General features: G+C 44.8%; 1 protein-coding gene across 1 annotated transcript in view; it reads left to right on the top strand.

The window, feature by feature from the left end:
• PPM1L (protein phosphatase, Mg2+/Mn2+ dependent 1L) overlaps positions 1 to 17461 on the top strand; it is a 74328-nt gene that overhangs the window by 23844 nt on the left and 33023 nt on the right. The window lies entirely within an intron of this gene.

The following is a 17461-nucleotide window of genomic DNA, read 5'->3' as shown; positions in this document are numbered from 1 at the left end:
GTGTACAGAACAACAGAATACTGAAAAAAAAACCCAAATCTGCCTGCCTGGCGTGCTGTCTCATAGAAGGGAATTGTTCTTGGAAAGCTTTCCCTCTTTGCCTCCGTGCTCTGCTGCTGGAATGTCATCCCAGCCATCCCCCTCGGAGGCTTGTGCTGACAAAAGAGCTTTTGATTTGGATATGAGCATTCAGCAGTGTGCTGTGGTCGTTACATACCTTCCTTAAAAACTGCTTTTCCCCCATGTGTTTGAGGGGACAGGAGTGAATTCATCCTGGTGTCACTTGTTGTTTGCAGAGTGACTCGGCCCAGCGATGTTTTAATTACACCCTGTGGAGTCTAATGAGCTTGAAGGGGAGGTGACTTCCAGTGGCAGAGCTGAATGAGGAGAAAAATCAATATTTAAAGATTCAGCCAGGGCCAGATATCTGCAGTGAACCCCTCCCCACCTGAGCCAGCCCTGCTGCTCCTTCTTCCATCAGTCTCCCTCTTGCAGAGCTCCATTGTTATGGAGATCAGCATCTCCACAATAACATCCAGCATCTTCCAGGACTTTCTGCTGTTGGAGCATTATAATTCAGGAAGAGTTTAAGAGAAGCCCAATGAATTCGCTAGATTAGGCCCTAATCATTTCAAGACAGATGGGCACAAATTAGCTATCACAGGGCTGAGGGCTGTGTAAGTATCGAGCTAAATGTTTAATGACACAAAATCCTAAAAACGAGCTCTCCCATAGGGAGGGAAACACGAGGAATAAAAACCTGCCCAGTGCCATTTAACTGGAGCGTGAGTGGCTTCGAGCTGTGGAGAGCAAACACTCCTGGGCTTCTGGGGGAAAATGAAACTCCAGCACAAGTGCAGGACTTTATCCCCAGCCTGGGAATGGATCCTTTCATGGCTTTCCACGTGGATGTGGGTCCTTTTTGCTTAGCAGTAAAATCCTCTGCCTGTGATAGGAGCTCCCTGGGATCGTCTAGGAACTGGGAATAAACGATCACAGGACCTTGTTGTTCTCCTCAGTTGTTTCAATCCCAGCTTTCCTTTCCTTTCCTTTCCTTGTCCTGTGAGCACCAATGCTTTGTGGATAACTCATGGAGTCACAGCTGGATGCTTCCGGAGGGTATCCATGTGGATTAGGGAGGTGGGATCAGGCTCTGCTGTGTCCTGTTGATTGAGGAAAATCCACATTTCCTCCTGCCATCCCCATTCTTGCTGAATTGTTACGTTGAGTTTGTATTTGCACATCAACTCGTTCCCTCTCACACTCCAAAACTGAAGGAATTAACTGGCTGGGAATAAATACTCCCAGGTAGCATAAATATTAAATAAATATAATGATGAGATTAATCCCATTTTACGTATTATCAAAAGTGTGTTTGTCCTTTTTGTAATGTTACAAATGAATGACATCAACCCTTCTCCCTCTATTGCTTTGCTTTACTCTGCAGGAGAATGTGGAGATAATTTACAAAAAAAGGGCATTCTGGAAAAATCCTTGTCTTAAAAGCTCTCAGCTTTGCTGTCCCAGGAGGATAACTTTCAGTTGGTAACAAGTTAAAAAACAAATCGTGTCATATAAATGTATAAAACCCTGTATTAAGCAGGCAATTTGCATGTGAGGAGCAAATCTTAAATCAGTCTCCAAAAGCTCTGCCTGAAGAGCTGCCGCTTGTCATTACCTGCCCTGCCACTGATTTTGAAGGTTTACTATTTCAACCTCTTGGATCTGTTTAAAGTTTAAAAACGTTCCTGGGAGTGCCAGCTCCTCTTAGCAGGAACCTGAAACCACCTCAAGTGGTTCCCTAGCTGCTGTGGGAAGGCAGGGGAGCTTCCAGGGCCTTCCTTGGGAGCTGCTGGGTGAGCAGGCAGAGCCTGCAGCATCTCTCAGCTTTTGCAGTTCTGTTCTACTTTTGCCTTGATTTAAAACAGTTCTATGATCATTACCCAGCAATGTTTGTATTTGGTCAGGACTGTGATGCATTTAAGATATATTTTTATATCTTTTTCAGAATGAAGAATTAGATTATTTTTAAAAACTCCTCTAATTTAAGATCGTGCTATTTGGGGTGTTTTCCCCCAAATAGGCACCTACTGGGGATTACAAGGAAGTGGAGAAGGAACTCAAGGGCATGGATAGGACAAGAGGGAATGGCTTTAGGCTGACGGGGGGGAGGTTTAGATTAGAGATTGGGAAGGAATTCCTGGCTGTGAGGGTGGGCAGGCCCTGGCACAGGGTGCCCAGAGCAGCTGTGGCTGCCCCTGGATCCCTGGCAGTGCCCAAGGCCAGGCTGGACATTGGGGCTTGGAGCAGCCTGGGACAGTGGGAGGTGTCCCTGCCCATGGTAGGGGTGGGATGGGATGGATTTAAGGTCCCTTCCAACTCAAACCATTCTGGGATTCTGTGAATTCTTACATGAACTTCACAGTCCTGGGCCTCGTGCCTCTCCTGGATCCCGGCTCAGTAACTGGATCAGCCTCTGGCCTTTCCCCACTGCAGAATTCCTGTGCCACCCTGGGCAGTGATTCCATTTCCGTGTGTTCCGTTTCCCCCTCTGTGAATCCAGGAGGAAAACCCTCCCTGGTGTTGCAGTGCCTGAACACAAACACCCAACCAAGGGCAGCTCTGCAGGTGCCTCAGCCCAGCTTCAAACAGGGGCACGTGGATCACACAAATATCTACCTTTAAACAAACAGTTTTTTCAGGGAATAATCCCAAATCAGGCTGTTTTTATGGAGCTGGCTGTACAGCTGGTCTCATCAGACCTAAAGAAGCTCATTTCTGTATCAACATGAAGTTTGTTTTCCTGTGGGAACGTTGGCTTTAGGCTGAGCTGAAACTCTGTTAATTTTTCCACAAGAGCAGCTGGAAATACTCTCCTTGATGCATGTCAGGTGTGGAGTGGCTGCAGGGAGCCCTGACTCCAAATCTGGCTCCTTGGCTTAGCACCTGTGCTTTAGAAAGATGAATTAATGTCATTAACTTCAGCCAAATCCAGTGATGGGTGAGCCCCACAATCCATTTGCCATGGCATTTTTTTAATTGGCAGCTGTGTTCATTAATTAATGCAAAGCAGATATATTCCATGGTAGCTTTGGGGAACGTAAAGCTCGACTGTGGAACAGATCAATTGATGATTAAATATTTGGGGTGTTTGTACAGCCTGCTGGTGGTTATTTTTCTGATATTTTCACAAAGTGACGCTATGCCAAATTTAGTTTCCATTAAACTGGATCGAGGCAGGCACCAATCTGTATCTTTTAGAACCCCAAAATTTCAATATATCCATTCCTGCCTGATTCCCGTATTTAGTTCCTCATGCAGAGCATTGCAGGATCCAGAATTCAAAATCCCTTCCCTCATAACTTTTACAATGTTGTCCTCCATGTAGAAATGGAGATTTTGGGAATAAGCCACTACTTAATCAATGGAAATTCTCTTTTTCAATTTACACTTTCTAAGCACAAAGCAACAATTTGTGATTTAAAGAAGTTTTGTGTCACAGAATTAAAGCTCCTGTGGAAGTTCCTGTAGGATCCCACTCCATCATTAACAGTAAATTACGGGTTAAGTGAGGGAATTCTTACCCCAAACTATTGACTCTAATGAAGTCTCACCCTTTAAAAATCCTTTTGGAACTCGGGGAAGGGCAGAGGGGAGGTGGGAGCAGCTCCTTTTCCCCAGGGTGGGAGCAGGGACTGTCCCTTGTCATCCCCTTTGCAGCTGCACTTTCTCCCAAATAGTTTAAGAACAATCCTAATGAATTTATCAGGAAAATCACCATGGAACCCGGGGCTTTTCACAACTGAAGACCTGTGTGGGTTTCATTGTTCTCGTGAGGGAATACAGAGAAAGGGAAAAACTGTGTGTTGATTTGCATTTCCTGGGGTTTTTGATGGGAATCAGGGAACAGGGATCCAGGTGCAAAGGGCCTGGTTGGACAATGACCATACAGGGTTTTACACTGACCATACACAGGATTTATTTGCAGGTGAAGGCCTAATTTTGGGCACCTGCTTTGCCCCTGCAGCCCTGGAGCAAAGCCCATATCAGTCGTGCCTCTGCTGGCATCCTCCTGCTCTATCCTGTCTGTTCTGGGAGCTGGGAATTGTCTGGTTTATGGCACTGGGCACTTGGGGGGTGGCCCAGCCCAGTTCTCTGCCATTTCAAAAGAGGAAAATAGGCTGGGCTGCAAATCCCTGGAGTGGGGAGACTGGGAGGTGTCAGGGTAACCTCTGCAGGCTCAGGATTGGGATCCTATAGGATCGGGACCTTGTCTTGCACCAGTTTTTTTGAGGCTGGATGATCTTGGAAGGTCTCCTCCAAATTTAATGATTCTGTGATTAAAGATTATTTAATCAACACATTTCGGGACATACTTCGTTTATTGCTGCTTTACTGTTTGCTCATGGGTGATCTTCATGTACAATAGTGAGAAGAAAAATCAGATTTATCGGGCAGGTTTGCATGCAAGAGGTGTTTGTAACAACCTCACCTCTCAGCAGAGCAGAATTGGCTTCCCAGGGTTTGCAGGGAGGGGGAGTTGGTAATTGCTGCTTTTCTTCCAAAGAGTTTGACCAAAGTGAAAAAATAATGCAGTTTCAGGTTTTTAAGAGGTGCTTTAATTTTAAACCTATTGTGTCACCTAAAGGATTTAAACCCACCTCAAATCCAGTTTAACTTCTCGTGTAGGTTTGGACAGGAGGGGACAAGGCCTGTTATTGCTTCAGATTTTGATTATGGTTGAGTCCTGAATAGATTCAGATCAGCAAAAACTCAACCAACAGATTTAAGTATTACAAAGCCATTTTTCGAATGCTAAGACAAAAATATCCAGGATGGGGTGAGGGAAAGGTGTGAATTTTCTTAGGAAGAAGTCGTGTGTGTCCTGTGAGGAGCAGGGGCAGCCTGAGGAGAATGAATTAGTCCTGGCACTGGGGAGCAGCTCCGAGTGTGGCCACACGGCTGGGCCAGCACAAAGCCATTAATTCCACATTTACCAGCCTCCCTCGTGTCCCACTGTCTGCTCCCAAAATCCCTGCCCGTCCTGGTGGTGCCCTGGTATTGGGACAGGTGGAAAGTAAATGCTAGAAGTGGTAGTAGACATCCCTCAATATCAGTGTGAAAACCTGCTCCAGTTCATCCTTGGCTCTGTGAAAATACATTTATTTTTGGGGCTAATTACTCCTCTTGCGTGAGGTTTTCAGCTGTTTACTTCAGCCACTAAATAGCTCCTTATTTACTACGGCCCTGAGTAGCTGAATGCCCTGCAAACCCTCCTGTTTCACAGCAAACAACCCTTTCTCTGGACACTTGCTGTAAAACAAACCCACAGCAAAATGTGCAAGATAAATTCTTGTGATCCTGGATGTGCGGCGAGGAAAGTGGTTCTGAGTTAGTGTTTGATCTGTCTGTAATCCACAGCTTTGAATTTGTGTGTTTTTATGAGCTGCTCAAAAGTGATATTGAAGTGGGTGATTATAGGATGAGAGAAAAGAGAATGAAGTTACTGCTCCTCCACCACCACCACCACCAGGAATTAATTATCAGAGCGGTTTGAGGAGAGGCAGCTCCTGTTTTCAGGCTGTTTCCCTGAAGAACCCCAAATCCTGTTTGGCATCATGGCTTCCCTCTCTCCTTTGATTTGTTCAGATCTATCCCAATTAGCTGTACACTGCTTTTATTGTGGGGCCTGAAATGGAGAGCAATTTATTTACTCATTTCAGGCCACACTTGTAACTTAATGTAAAATTGAAGTGCGATTTTTGGTAGGCAGTTTTAAGTTTAGGGGGTTTGTTTTGTTTTGAGTGGGTTTTGTTTGGTTTTGTTTGGGTTTTCTGGCTGTTTGGGGGGTTTTTCTGGTGGATTTTTTTAATGGCTGTTGAGGAATTTCAGATTTTTTGAAAAGGCTAAAAAGTTGTTTGACAGGAGCTGCTGTGAATAACTTGCAGAAGCAGCCAAACTTACAGCTCTGAGCCTGTTTCAGTGATGTTCAGGGAGGAAAACATGCAGTTTTCCTTCCCTTTGCACAGCCAGCCTGATAAATACAGTCACTTTTAATTAGCCGTCCTTAATGAACGGCATCTCAGCTTTTCATTTACAAATTGCCAGGGCAGAGCCTGTGGAGTTGTTGGAATAATTGTGACTTTCAGCAGAAAAGGAGGAAATGAAGAGAGAATGGCTTTTTGAGCCTGTTCCTATGGAAAGGCTGTGGGAAGCAGCATCAGTGTTAAGAGTCCTTTTTGGTGCATCTGTTACATAAACCTTCACTTTTCTTGAGTTTGTGGCAAGTTGAATAATCTGATTTATTAATGCTCACCGACTGCTTGAAGGTTCAGCAGTGCTGAAGAGATGGCACTGCTTGTGACTTGGATATTGCTCCCTTAAATAAAATCCTCAGGGAATTTGGGGGGTCTCTTGCCATCCCTCAAGACAAACATTCCCTGGGAAGTCCTGGGTTGGATTTTTTGGCTGTTTAAGTGTGGCCTGGAGCGATGTCCCCAAGTCAGGTGGCTTTGCCTGGAGCCTGTTGGGTGACACAGCCCTGCACGAAAATTTGCACCATTTGTAGAGTGTTCTTTAAGGCAGAAAGTTCTGGTTTAAAAGATACAATTTCGTGGTTTTTCTTTTTCCCTGCCTGACTTCACAAGGAAGGAAGGAAGGAAGGAAGGAAGGAAGGAGCCTTTGGGCAATTCGCTGTGATTTAAACCCTGACTTGTCTGTGAGTTAAGTTTATCAGATGAGAAATTCAGCAGAATTTCAGTTTAAAAAGGCTTTTGTTTCCAAAGGAAGATGAAATCAGTGGTGGTGGCACTGCCTGGCACATTTTTAAACCATCACTCCAGCTTCACCCTCAGAAATTGCTATGGGCATATGCAAGGAAAACAAGTTCCTAATTAACTTGCTGAATCAAACAGGCACCCAGGGTCATTTCTATCCCATTTAAAATCAGTTTTTCAAGGATATTTTGTCTATCTTGACCCAAAACAATTGTTTAGTGTTTATACATCTACAAAGGGATAAGTCTACATCTGGAATTTGTATTTTCCTGGCTCGCTTTATTGAAATTTCTTGAAATAAAGTGTTTATCCTGCTGGGTTTTGGGCAGGCTGGGATACAAACCCGTTTGGGATGTGCTGGTGGCAGCTCCTCCTGCACTACTCAGGTCTCAGCTGCCCTGGGCAGCTCAATGCCCCCATCCCTCCTGGATCCAGGATTATCCCAGTCTCTGTTGATTTAGAGCGTGTAAAGATCTGGTGTAAAGATCTCTGTGAGTTATGAATGGAAAACACCCCCTTGGGATCTCCAGGAATATGGATGTGTAAAGTGTTGCATCAATGGAAGAAAATTATCCTGAAAAATGAGCTCTGGCACCAAAACAATCCAGGGAAAATGATCCAGGCCCAGCTTTTTTGGGCAGAAGTGGCCCCAGCTCTCTCTCTGCCTGAAGTGCAGACTCTGTGGTCACAGCTTTAAAAGGCACTTCAGTTTTCCTAAACTGAGGAATTATTCATAGCAGAATGTACACGAGAGCTATTTTTAGAATGTGCAGACTCGAGATTGTTCATTTTATATTTACTTGGGGATTTAGACTCTGTTTCATCCTGGGGAGCACGGAGTGAGCTCTCTCAAAATACCCTGTGCTCTCAGAGGGAGGGAGAAAACCCTGGGCCTCGAGGGGTGTTTTGTGCATTCTGGAAGGGCAGAGATGCTGCCTTGGTCTCCTTAATTAATTTTCTGCTCATTATAGGAAAGAAAACCTTAAATGAAACACCAGCTCCACAGGAGGGATTGCCAGGGGATGTTCAAGTCAGGTATAGACACATCCACACTGCCTTTGTCCCGTGGTAAAAGCAGAAATGTAACATTTGCAAGCAGATATTTAACAGAATCGGGCCTTGGATGTATTATTTGTGTTTCCCCTGCATTATCACACAGGATAAATGGCTACTGTAAAATCTTTTCTGGGCTATGAGTGTCCTTTACTCAGAGCATGGGGTTGCTGGTGGTGTTGTGTGGGAGGGTGAACACACACAGATTAAATCCACCTTGCAAAATCACCCCTCCGAGGGGGTTTTTCTTCCCAACAAAGAGGTTTCAGGAAAATTGCATTTTGCTGCCACAGAGCTGCTCTCCCCACGCGTGGCAGCTTTGTACCAACCTCAAACCCAGTTCTGTCCAAGCCTTTAAATGGCACCGAGGAGAAACCCAAGCAAAGCTTAGAAAATATTCAGAGGAGAAGATCTGGTGGGGGGAAAAAAAAACCACTTTAAAGCACTTATTTAGTCTGAAATAGCTGCAGAGGAGTCACTGGAGTGTTCCCTCCGTGCTTTGCCATTAATATTTATCTTGGAGGAGCTGAGAAGGCAGAAAGGGAAATTCTTTGGTGTCGGTCCATTAGGCTGGAGGGGAGATAGGAGAGCACATGAAGGTGTTCACTGACCCTGCAAGATGTATCTCTTTCAATAACAGAAATATATTTCTATTTTTGGAGCTCTTGAGGGAAGGGTTTATGGTAATGGCTTTCTCTGGGTTAAAGCCGTGACCTGCTCAGCCTAATGACCCTTCCCAGCCAGGCCTTGGGAGGGCAAGGCTGGAAAAAAGGAGCTGGGAGCTTCTTCCCGGCCCCAAATGCACAACCAGAGCCGTGTCTGAGACCCAGCCCTGCTGCAGGGTCACAAATTCAACCTCGAGTTGAGCTTGTAGAAGAATTTGGCTCTTGAGATAGCTCAGAGTTGGTTTCTAGACTGTTCTTCACGGTCAATTTGCAGCTGGAGCTGCTTCTTTGAAGAGCATTTGTGTGGATCTATAAAGAGCAAACTTTTCTCCTCTGCACTGACCAGAACTGACTCCTAAAATGAAGCAGAATTTCCTCTTCCCTGGCTTCAACATCCTGACAAAATCATCAAATAGTGCCCATTGAAGACCTTGAAATAAAGAGGGTGCCCTGCTCTATGGTTTTTGGGGGTTTTTTGGGATCACTATTTCCAGTTCTTATTTTCACTGGAATTCTGTCCCAGGTCAAAAATATAAAACACACCTTGCATTCATAACTGAGTTGTAACTCTGTGGTGAAGCCCAAAATACAGTCATTTATTAAAGGGGCTTTGAGGGCGTGCACCCAAAAACAGAGTTAGGAATTGCTGTCCCTTATCTTTCATGTTTTGCAGGAAAATCTGTCTTGTCAGCTTGGCTGTGATGGATGAGGTTTATTGCACTAAACTGAATATATTGATATATAAGAATCCTTGCAGTTGTGTTCCTTGAGAGCAGCTGCAAAACCACAGGCAGCAGAGTATTACCAAGAATTAAAAATCCCAGAAGTGTTTTAAACTCTCCAGAGTTCACTAAAATTATCATGGACTGTTATTTTGGCCTTTTAATTATTTTAATGTCCTTGTTCATTCTTTATGAGTGGCTGCAGAGACTGCTATAGTACACATGTAGATAGATAGATAGATATACATAAATATAAATATACATTTATATATAAATTAAAAAGTTGAGGTTTGACCTTCTGTGGTAAAAATACCAAGGTTTGGACCATGGGCTGCCTGGATATGTGGAATTTGGATGCAATACATTAATTTAATGTTGGCAAAATTCACCTTTCCCTTGAACCATCCCATGCCATCACATCTTCCCTTCTTACACCCCTTCCTGTGGTGTCCCTGTGAGTGAGGGCAACTCTCCTTCCCTGTTTTCCCAGAATGGGAGCTTTTCTTTCTCCTGGTGCTCTCCCTTCCTCTTCCCTCATCCCCTGCCTGCCTCAGCAATTCTCCCTGACAATGGAGGGGAACATCCCTTTATTGATGGAGTTGCTGGCAGTTTGCAGCCCGGAATTCAGCGGAGCAGCTCCGACCCTTCCTATTCAGCAGGACTCTGCCCTTGGGTAGCATTAACAGCGTAATTTCATATTCCTATTAACCAGCCTGGAAGGACAGCTTCCCCCTGGAACGGGAGCTGCTGCTCAACGCGCCTCAGATCCGAGAGCGGGAGGAAATTAGGGAGGGTTTAAAGTTTAGGAAAGTGGCTTTCAAGTGGCTCTTTTCTCCCCTTGCTCTCGGCGAGCCATCAGCTCGGTGCTGGCAGCAGTCTCGGGGGGAGCTGTCCCTGGGAGAGCATCCTGCTTTTCCACAGCAGTGACGGGGTGGGATCGGGGTAGAACAGAGCTCTGCTGCTTTGCAGAAGGCACAGCCAGCTGGGAGCCTGCAGGGTAAAGCCTGGAGTTCGGACTGTGCCTCTGCTTTAGGAAAAGGCTCATTCCAGCTGCATTTTCTGCAATTCACCTCGGCCCCGGCGGCCCTTGGTATTTGGGCTGTTCAGGGAGCGGCCCCCAAGTTGTGTGCACACATTTTTCCTGCCTCTCAAGTTCCTGCCCTGCCTGAAGTGTGGCTGGATTGTTTTAGGTACATAACATCATTTCTCTGTGCGTGGTTTCTCCAGGTGAGAACTCGTTTGTGCAGGAATTGTTTGCTTTGGGTGGCTGAATGGGCTCCAAAGTGTCTCCTGTGAGAGGGTGTAGGTGAAAGCAGCTCACCTTGGGGGATGAGTTTTGCAGGAGCCTTCAGTTTGGGGAGGATTTGGGTGGTAAAAGCTGCTCAGGGATGATGCAGAGCCTATCTGTGAACAGTTTGCCTTTTATTGCAGTTTATTGTTGCATTTTCCCAGAGTAACTGGACATGTTTTCTGTGGGAGACCCATATCAGCACTTAGTGTAAAGCCAAGCACCAAGATCCTGAAGCTGATTTAATTTGTATGCACATTTTGAACAGCAACATCCTCAACCCCAGTGCCAGGCTTGCCCTGATAAAGAATTTATGAAAACAGATCATATTATTGCAGATTTACCAGGAGCAGATTTTGTGTACACAAGGTTTGTCATTTTTAGATCGTGTCCCAACTCCAGCAAGTGTGTTTAAGTCCATTATTTTATTTTTGGATATATAAATAAAAATATGAATGTCCTTGTGTAGATTAAAGCCCATCAGTGCTCACAGTTTCCCTGGGTCCCATCACAGACATAAATCCTGCCAGTTCCTACATCCCCACCAAAAAAATGGGCAAAATGCTGCAAATTGCTCTTCTCCAAGCGATTCTGGCAGCATGAGGAAGAAATGTTATTGTTGTTAACAAACCCTGGCTTCTCTGTGCCACTTCCAGGCTTCAGATTGGCATCAAGGGCTACAGAACATCAAGTCCCCAAAATACTCCACAACTCCCACTCCCAGCTCGCCCAATAAATCATCTCCTTTTTTACTACACCGCTGTGTCAGAAACAACAAAGCAGGATGGGGCTGCCAGAAGCCAAAAGAAAGGAGAGCATTTTCCTGTATTTCCCTCCCAGCTTTTCTGGCAAGGGCTGCACATCATTTATCTTTAAACAGTTTTGCTTTGCTCTGAGTTGACTTTTGAGTTCAAAGAGGCGACAGCTTTGGGGAGTGGAATTTCGTTGCAGTGTGTGTGAAGGGAGAGGATGTTTGTGTAGTACTTGCCTGGCACTAGAGAGGCTGAATTTATTATTTATATACGTGTTAAAACACAGATAGACAGGGTGTGTCTTTATTAGAGTTTATGTTGTTCATACTGAGGTAATCCCTGCAATATTCCAAGTATTGCTGCCCTCAGTGAAGTGGTACAAGCAGCTTTAATGAAATTTTTGATTGAATTAATGTGGTCATGGATCCTGGGAGCATCACCACCTTCCTGTCAGAAGCATCTTGGACTGGTCACTTCTGAGCCTACTGGGTCCCCAAATGCTGCTGGGGGTGCTTGTGCGTGGAGAGATGGCAAAATCCCACATTTTTGGCAGGAAAATCCCAAACCAACAGCTTCACCTGTGCTGTTCTTGCCATTCCTGGAGCAGCAACAATCTCAGGGCGCAGAGGGAAGGGCCATGAACAGGAGTGGGCTATGAGAGGGGTTACTCTGGGAATCCATGCCTGGAACCACACCCAGACTTTTCCTCCTGCTTTTCTCTATAAAGAGGGAAACATTTCATCTCTGATTTTTAAACGTTGCACTGCAAAGGCAGCACTGGAGAAGCAGCAGGTTCCTGTAGCAAAAGGTGCAGGTTGTTCTTGTCTTCCTGAAATGCACAAATGTGAGGCCTTCCAAAATCCAGGAGATCCAGGGCTTTGTAGTTTATTCCCATTTAGGAATGTTGCTCATATCTTCCAAAATGCTCAGTTCTGGATTGATACATGGCTTTGCATTCACCTCTGAAGCAAAAATTACATCTGAAGTTCAAATCTTAGCTCTATCTATGGGTTCTGGAATCTATTTCTGAAATGTTTGTGCCATTATAAATTTAGGGAGAAAAACCTGACATGTGAGTCCTGTGTCAGCAGCAATTTGTCCACTTTTGTCAAGAATAAAACCTCCCCTGATTAATGAATTTTAAGCATTGCATGTTATGTGCTCAATAAACTCTGCAGCTGCAGAGGTGAAGGCACTCACAATTATAGTGAGAGTAGGAAAATGCCCCTTAATTTACTATTTTGCTTTAAATGTTTGAAGGATGTTTGGAAAAGCAGAGTCAACATCCTTAAGGCTGCAATCCCCTAAATGTAAAAATGGAGTTAAGTTTCTGCTCCTTGCACTGTGTCCCACACTTCCCCCACACTCATTCTGTGCTATTCACACTCTGAGATTTAATTTGTAGGGGTTTTTTTTATTTTTAAAGTACAATCTGATGCTAATTTTGCATTAACAGAGGAAAAAAAAATCATTTCAGCTGATTAAATTAAAATGCATGGTCGTGATTTCATCTTCACTCCGTGCTCGGGATGAAGTTCCTGAGCTAGGAGGGTGGCTGAGGACAGGGATGGGACAGAGCTGTGCCCCTGAGAGGGAATCTCTAATTAGACATTCCCAAATCACAATTTATTTCCCTCTTTTCCTTGGGATTCAACCTTCAGATGTGCCAGGAGAGTGAACAGCAGCACCAGGCTTTGCCTGTGGTCAGGAGTATCTCCTGCCAAGCAGTTGGTGTTTGGCTTTCCCTAATTCCAGTGATTTAACTCCTGTTCCCTCTGCTCCATAAAACCAAACTGTGTTCCTTGTAAACAACAGTTCCACTGCTGCTGTGTCCCCTCTGTAATAACCCATCGTTAATGGAGTGGAGAAGAAGTCATAAATACCAACTGCTTGTGGAGCTGCCTGCTGCAAGAAGGTGGAATGGCTTTGTAGTGCAGCATTCCTGGGATTGGCCAGGAGCTGGGATCTCGGTGACCTGACCAGAATCATCATCATCATCCTCCATGAGGAGCCTCCTTAGCCCCGAGCTCCACCTCCTCCTCAAGGTTTTCATCCCAAGAACTCAGAATTAAGCAGCTATTTGGTTTAAGCATAAACGTATCCCTTTTCTGCAGCCTGCTCATTAAATTTTAACTTCTGCAGTCTTCTCCAAGAGGGCTTGGAGCAGGATTTTCCCTCTGCTGGGATAAATGACCCCTCTCTGGAGATGCTGGGGCTGTGGTGTATCGAAGGGTGATGTTGCACAGGTTCTAAAGCTGGCAAACACCATTATATTTATTGAATTAACCTCTGAACTTGCTTGAGAATAGCTCAAAACACCCGACACAGAGCAGACAGCTTTTTTTGTTTTATAGCCACAGCTTGGGTACAATTTACTTCGTTTGTCATCTTCTGTAATTATTTTTCTAATGCTGCATCTACTGCAGGGACAATATGTGAATTTGAATAAGCTGTGAAATGCTGCTCATGAGGGGAATAGCAATTTAGAAGTGTGGAGGTAGTTACTTACATTCATTCGTTTATTTTTAAATGGGAGTTTCTTTATCCTCTTTGTTTTCAGCCTTTATTATTAACAATGTCCCCAAACACTCCGGGGGGGTGTGAGTTGTGCAGACAGCTGTTAATGGGAGGCAATTTCTTTCTGTTAACCGGAATTCGCTGCAATGGTGTCAAATAACCAGGCAGGAATTGGAGCTGCTCACCTGAGCAGTGGAGCTGACATGAGGAACAAACCAAGGTTTCCAGGGAGCTGGAATGGCAGAATGGAGAGCCTGGTAATAAAGTGCTTTAATGGTGGAGTCTCCATCCCTGGAAGTGTTCAAAAAAGGTGTGGATGTGGCACTTGAGGATGTGGTTTAGTGGTGACCATGGTGGTGGTGAGTTCGACTCGATGGTCTTAAAGGTCTTTCCCAAACTTAAACATTCTTTGATTAATTTGACCCATCCTGGTCATTTCCTGGTGTGTTATTGGATCATTTCCTGCTCCTCTTGCCATTCCTGCACAGCCTTTTAAACTCTGGGAGGGGTCCCACAACCCCTGGTGTGAAGGGGGCTCCAGATCTGTCTCCAGCATCAGGGCTGGTCTGGCAGGATGAGGGGAGATGGTTTTAAACTGAAAGAGGGGAGGTTTGGATCAGGAAAAAATTCCTCCCTGTGAGGGTGGGCAGGCCCTGGCACAGGGTGCCCAGAGCAGCTGTGGCTGCCCCTGGATCCCTGGCAGTGTCCAAAGCCAGGTTGGACATTGGGGTTTAGCTAGTGGAAGGTGTCCCAGCCCATGGAATGGGATGGCATTTAAGGTCCTTGCACCCCAAAGCACTTTGTGATTCCATTATTCTGCTACCCCTTGTCCTCCACCAGATGCCCAGACCTGCAGCAGCTGCAGAGGCCCAAGTTTTTGGGCAAACCATTTGGTTTCATCCTCCTTTTTCCCCTGGCTGGAAGTTCTGCCAGGAGCTCTGAGCCCAGCCCAGCCTTACCTTGTTGCTGTCCTTACCCTGCTGTTCCTGAGCTCTCCCTGCCCTGCTGCTGAGCCAGGTTGTTCTCACAGCTCCTGCTCGTTTTGCTGCGAGCTCCTGGCAGTGCCTTTCTCTGCTCTCCCAGGTACTGACCTTCGTAGCTGCCTCAGATGCCTTTTCTTCCCTTACTCATAAATCACTTCCTATTCTTTTATCAGGGTTTTTTTCTTCTCCTTTTTGCCGAGTGCAGGGCTTTATTTTCCAGCTGTCAGCACTTATCTGAAGCGTACCAATGTCACTCCTCCTGAAATGCTGCCAGGTGGGGACAGAACTTCCTTATCACCTGCTGATCTCTTCATGGAAGTATCTCTCTACACAGATTTATCTCCACTATTTAAGATCTCTCATCTCAGCTTCTGTACTTAGGAGAAACTCAACAATTCTTGTATTACTGTGGCCTACAGAAGTTTTGTTTTCTATTTGGATTTTGCAGTTCTTGTTCTTCATGAAGGAGAGACCAGGGTGGTGAAATAGGATAGAAAAGCGTTTATCCAGAGGGATGTTCCATGCAGGAATCTGCACTTGGAGCAGATCAGAGCTGGGGAACTCTCTCTCTCCAACTCTCCTCTTTTCCCACTGAAATTCATGAAAGAATTATGTGATTTCTTCTTTTCTCTCTATAAAGAATATTCCCTCAGTCTCACAGGACTGAGCTGCACTCCTCAGTCAGGTGCTTTGGGCAAATTCACTTTCCTGTGTTTCTTCCCATTCCCTTCCAAATCCTTGTGGTTGCACCAAAAGGAAAACAAAGGAATTTTGTAAATACCATTCACCGAATTTGGGGTTTTTTTATATCCCATTCATCTCATGCTGTATATTGGACAGTGGAAATGTGGAACGTGCAATGCAATTAAGAAAGAATACAGTTCGTAAAAATCCACCAAAAAGCTCTGGATTTTGGGATTGACTCAAATGGGCATCTTGAACCAGGCCCAAGGAGCAATCCCGTGTTTCAGCCCAGCCAACAACATCCTCTGGAAATGTTCTTGGACAGAACCACACCAGCAGGGATGATGGGAAGCTTTAATGGTACAAATTTGCTAAATACAGAATTAGGAGGGCTCTTCCTAAGAACTGCCAAGTCTCTTCCTAGAGAACAAGGGGATATTTGGATTTAGTGGCAAAAGAAACAAAGCTGGAACAAAATCCTTCACTGACTGCTCAGGGGGATGTTGTGTGAGGAGCAACACTGTGGGATTATTAACAAGGGATTTGGCCCGTCCAAGGGCAATCCTTGGCCACGTTTTTGGGGTGTAATGTCAGTGCCACAGGAACATGGTGGGAAGGAGCAGGACTGTCCCTGTTGAGGGTAATTGGTGTTAAATCAGTTTGTCTTGCATCTGTGGGGGAAACCAGCGTGGCCAAGGAGCGTTTTTGGAATAAAAGTGTGGCCAAGGGGCTTTCCTTGGTGTTTTATCAGATTTAACAGGTCCCATTCCTGTTTTCCCATGTCCCTTCTTCTCCAAAACCACCTGGATTTTAAGAAGTCTTGGTTTTTTAATCATTTGTCACTCATTCTTTCAATCTTACATCAACATTCCTTTATTTGATGTGTTCAGGGTCTGTTTCTCCAGGTCCCATCCCTGTCTCCGGGTGTTTTTAGGATGCTGATGTGAGTGGGATGCAAAAACCTACCCCAGGCTGGATTCCAGAGCAGGAATCTTCATGGCTTGAACGTGATTCCAACTTTTATCCTGGCAGCTTCCACGCAAAGCGTGCGTTTTGCGCATCAGGACACAATAATCCCCTTCTCAAGGGCAGAGCTCACAGACATCCTGTCCGCTTGCGTGGCAACACCGCTTCCAAAAACGCCTCGGGAAATAATCCTGAAAGGGACACATCAAAAAGGGACCTTGTCAAAATTTCTCCCACCCTAAAATAAACCAGCAGACAAAGCCCTGGATAGGATGTTGGAGTTAATAATAATATTTTGTGTTGCTTCCTTGAAGAAGGAGCTGTGAACTTCAAGGTTTGTTATGTATTTATAAAGCATTTTCCCTCTCAAATTCCCTGTGGGGTTTAATTTGATTTATGAGTTATAGTTAAGGTGGGCTGGCTTTTCCTTCCCTTCTATATCTACATACATGCAGTGGTGAAAAATTAATTAAATTATGCTGCCCATAGTGATGACACTATTCCCTGGAATGGGGTACCACCAGGAATGGGATTTAGAAATATAATAATGATCATATTTATAACTGAGATTATAATATTTGATAATTTAATATAATAACAATAACATTTATAATTACATATAAAATTATAATATTTATAATTTCGAAATTATATATAAACTATGCCCATAATTGATCACGTTCTATACAAGAAAATGAGATTTTTTTCCCCTCTGTTTATTGAGCTTTAGGAACATGTCAGATATCCTGCTCTGCTCAGGCCATTGCTCTGTAGCTTCCTTCAATTTTCCCTCACTTCCAAGGAATTTTTTAATCACAGCCACTCCATTCTTTCCCAGGAAACCTCCGTGCAAACGGTGCCTCTGATTTAAATGCTTGGTGTCCTTGGTTTTGCCTCTCTGTGACCTGATTGAGCTCTTTAACTCTGCAGAACGAGGCAAAGCAACAGCAAAGTTTCAGGTTTTGCCCTGCCACATCGAGCAGTGCCACACAGCCCTCAGGCAGGCCAAAATATTCTGGTTTTAGACCCAAGATAATGCTTTGAAGTACTTATTC

This window comes from Corvus cornix, chromosome 9 (genome assembly GCF_000738735.6).
Source record: "Corvus cornix cornix isolate S_Up_H32 chromosome 9, ASM73873v5, whole genome shotgun sequence".
NCBI classification, from domain to species: Eukaryota; Metazoa; Chordata; class Aves; order Passeriformes; family Corvidae; genus Corvus; species Corvus cornix.
Note: the sequence above shows the minus strand (reverse complement) of the source record. Positions and strands in the feature narration are given on the sequence as shown.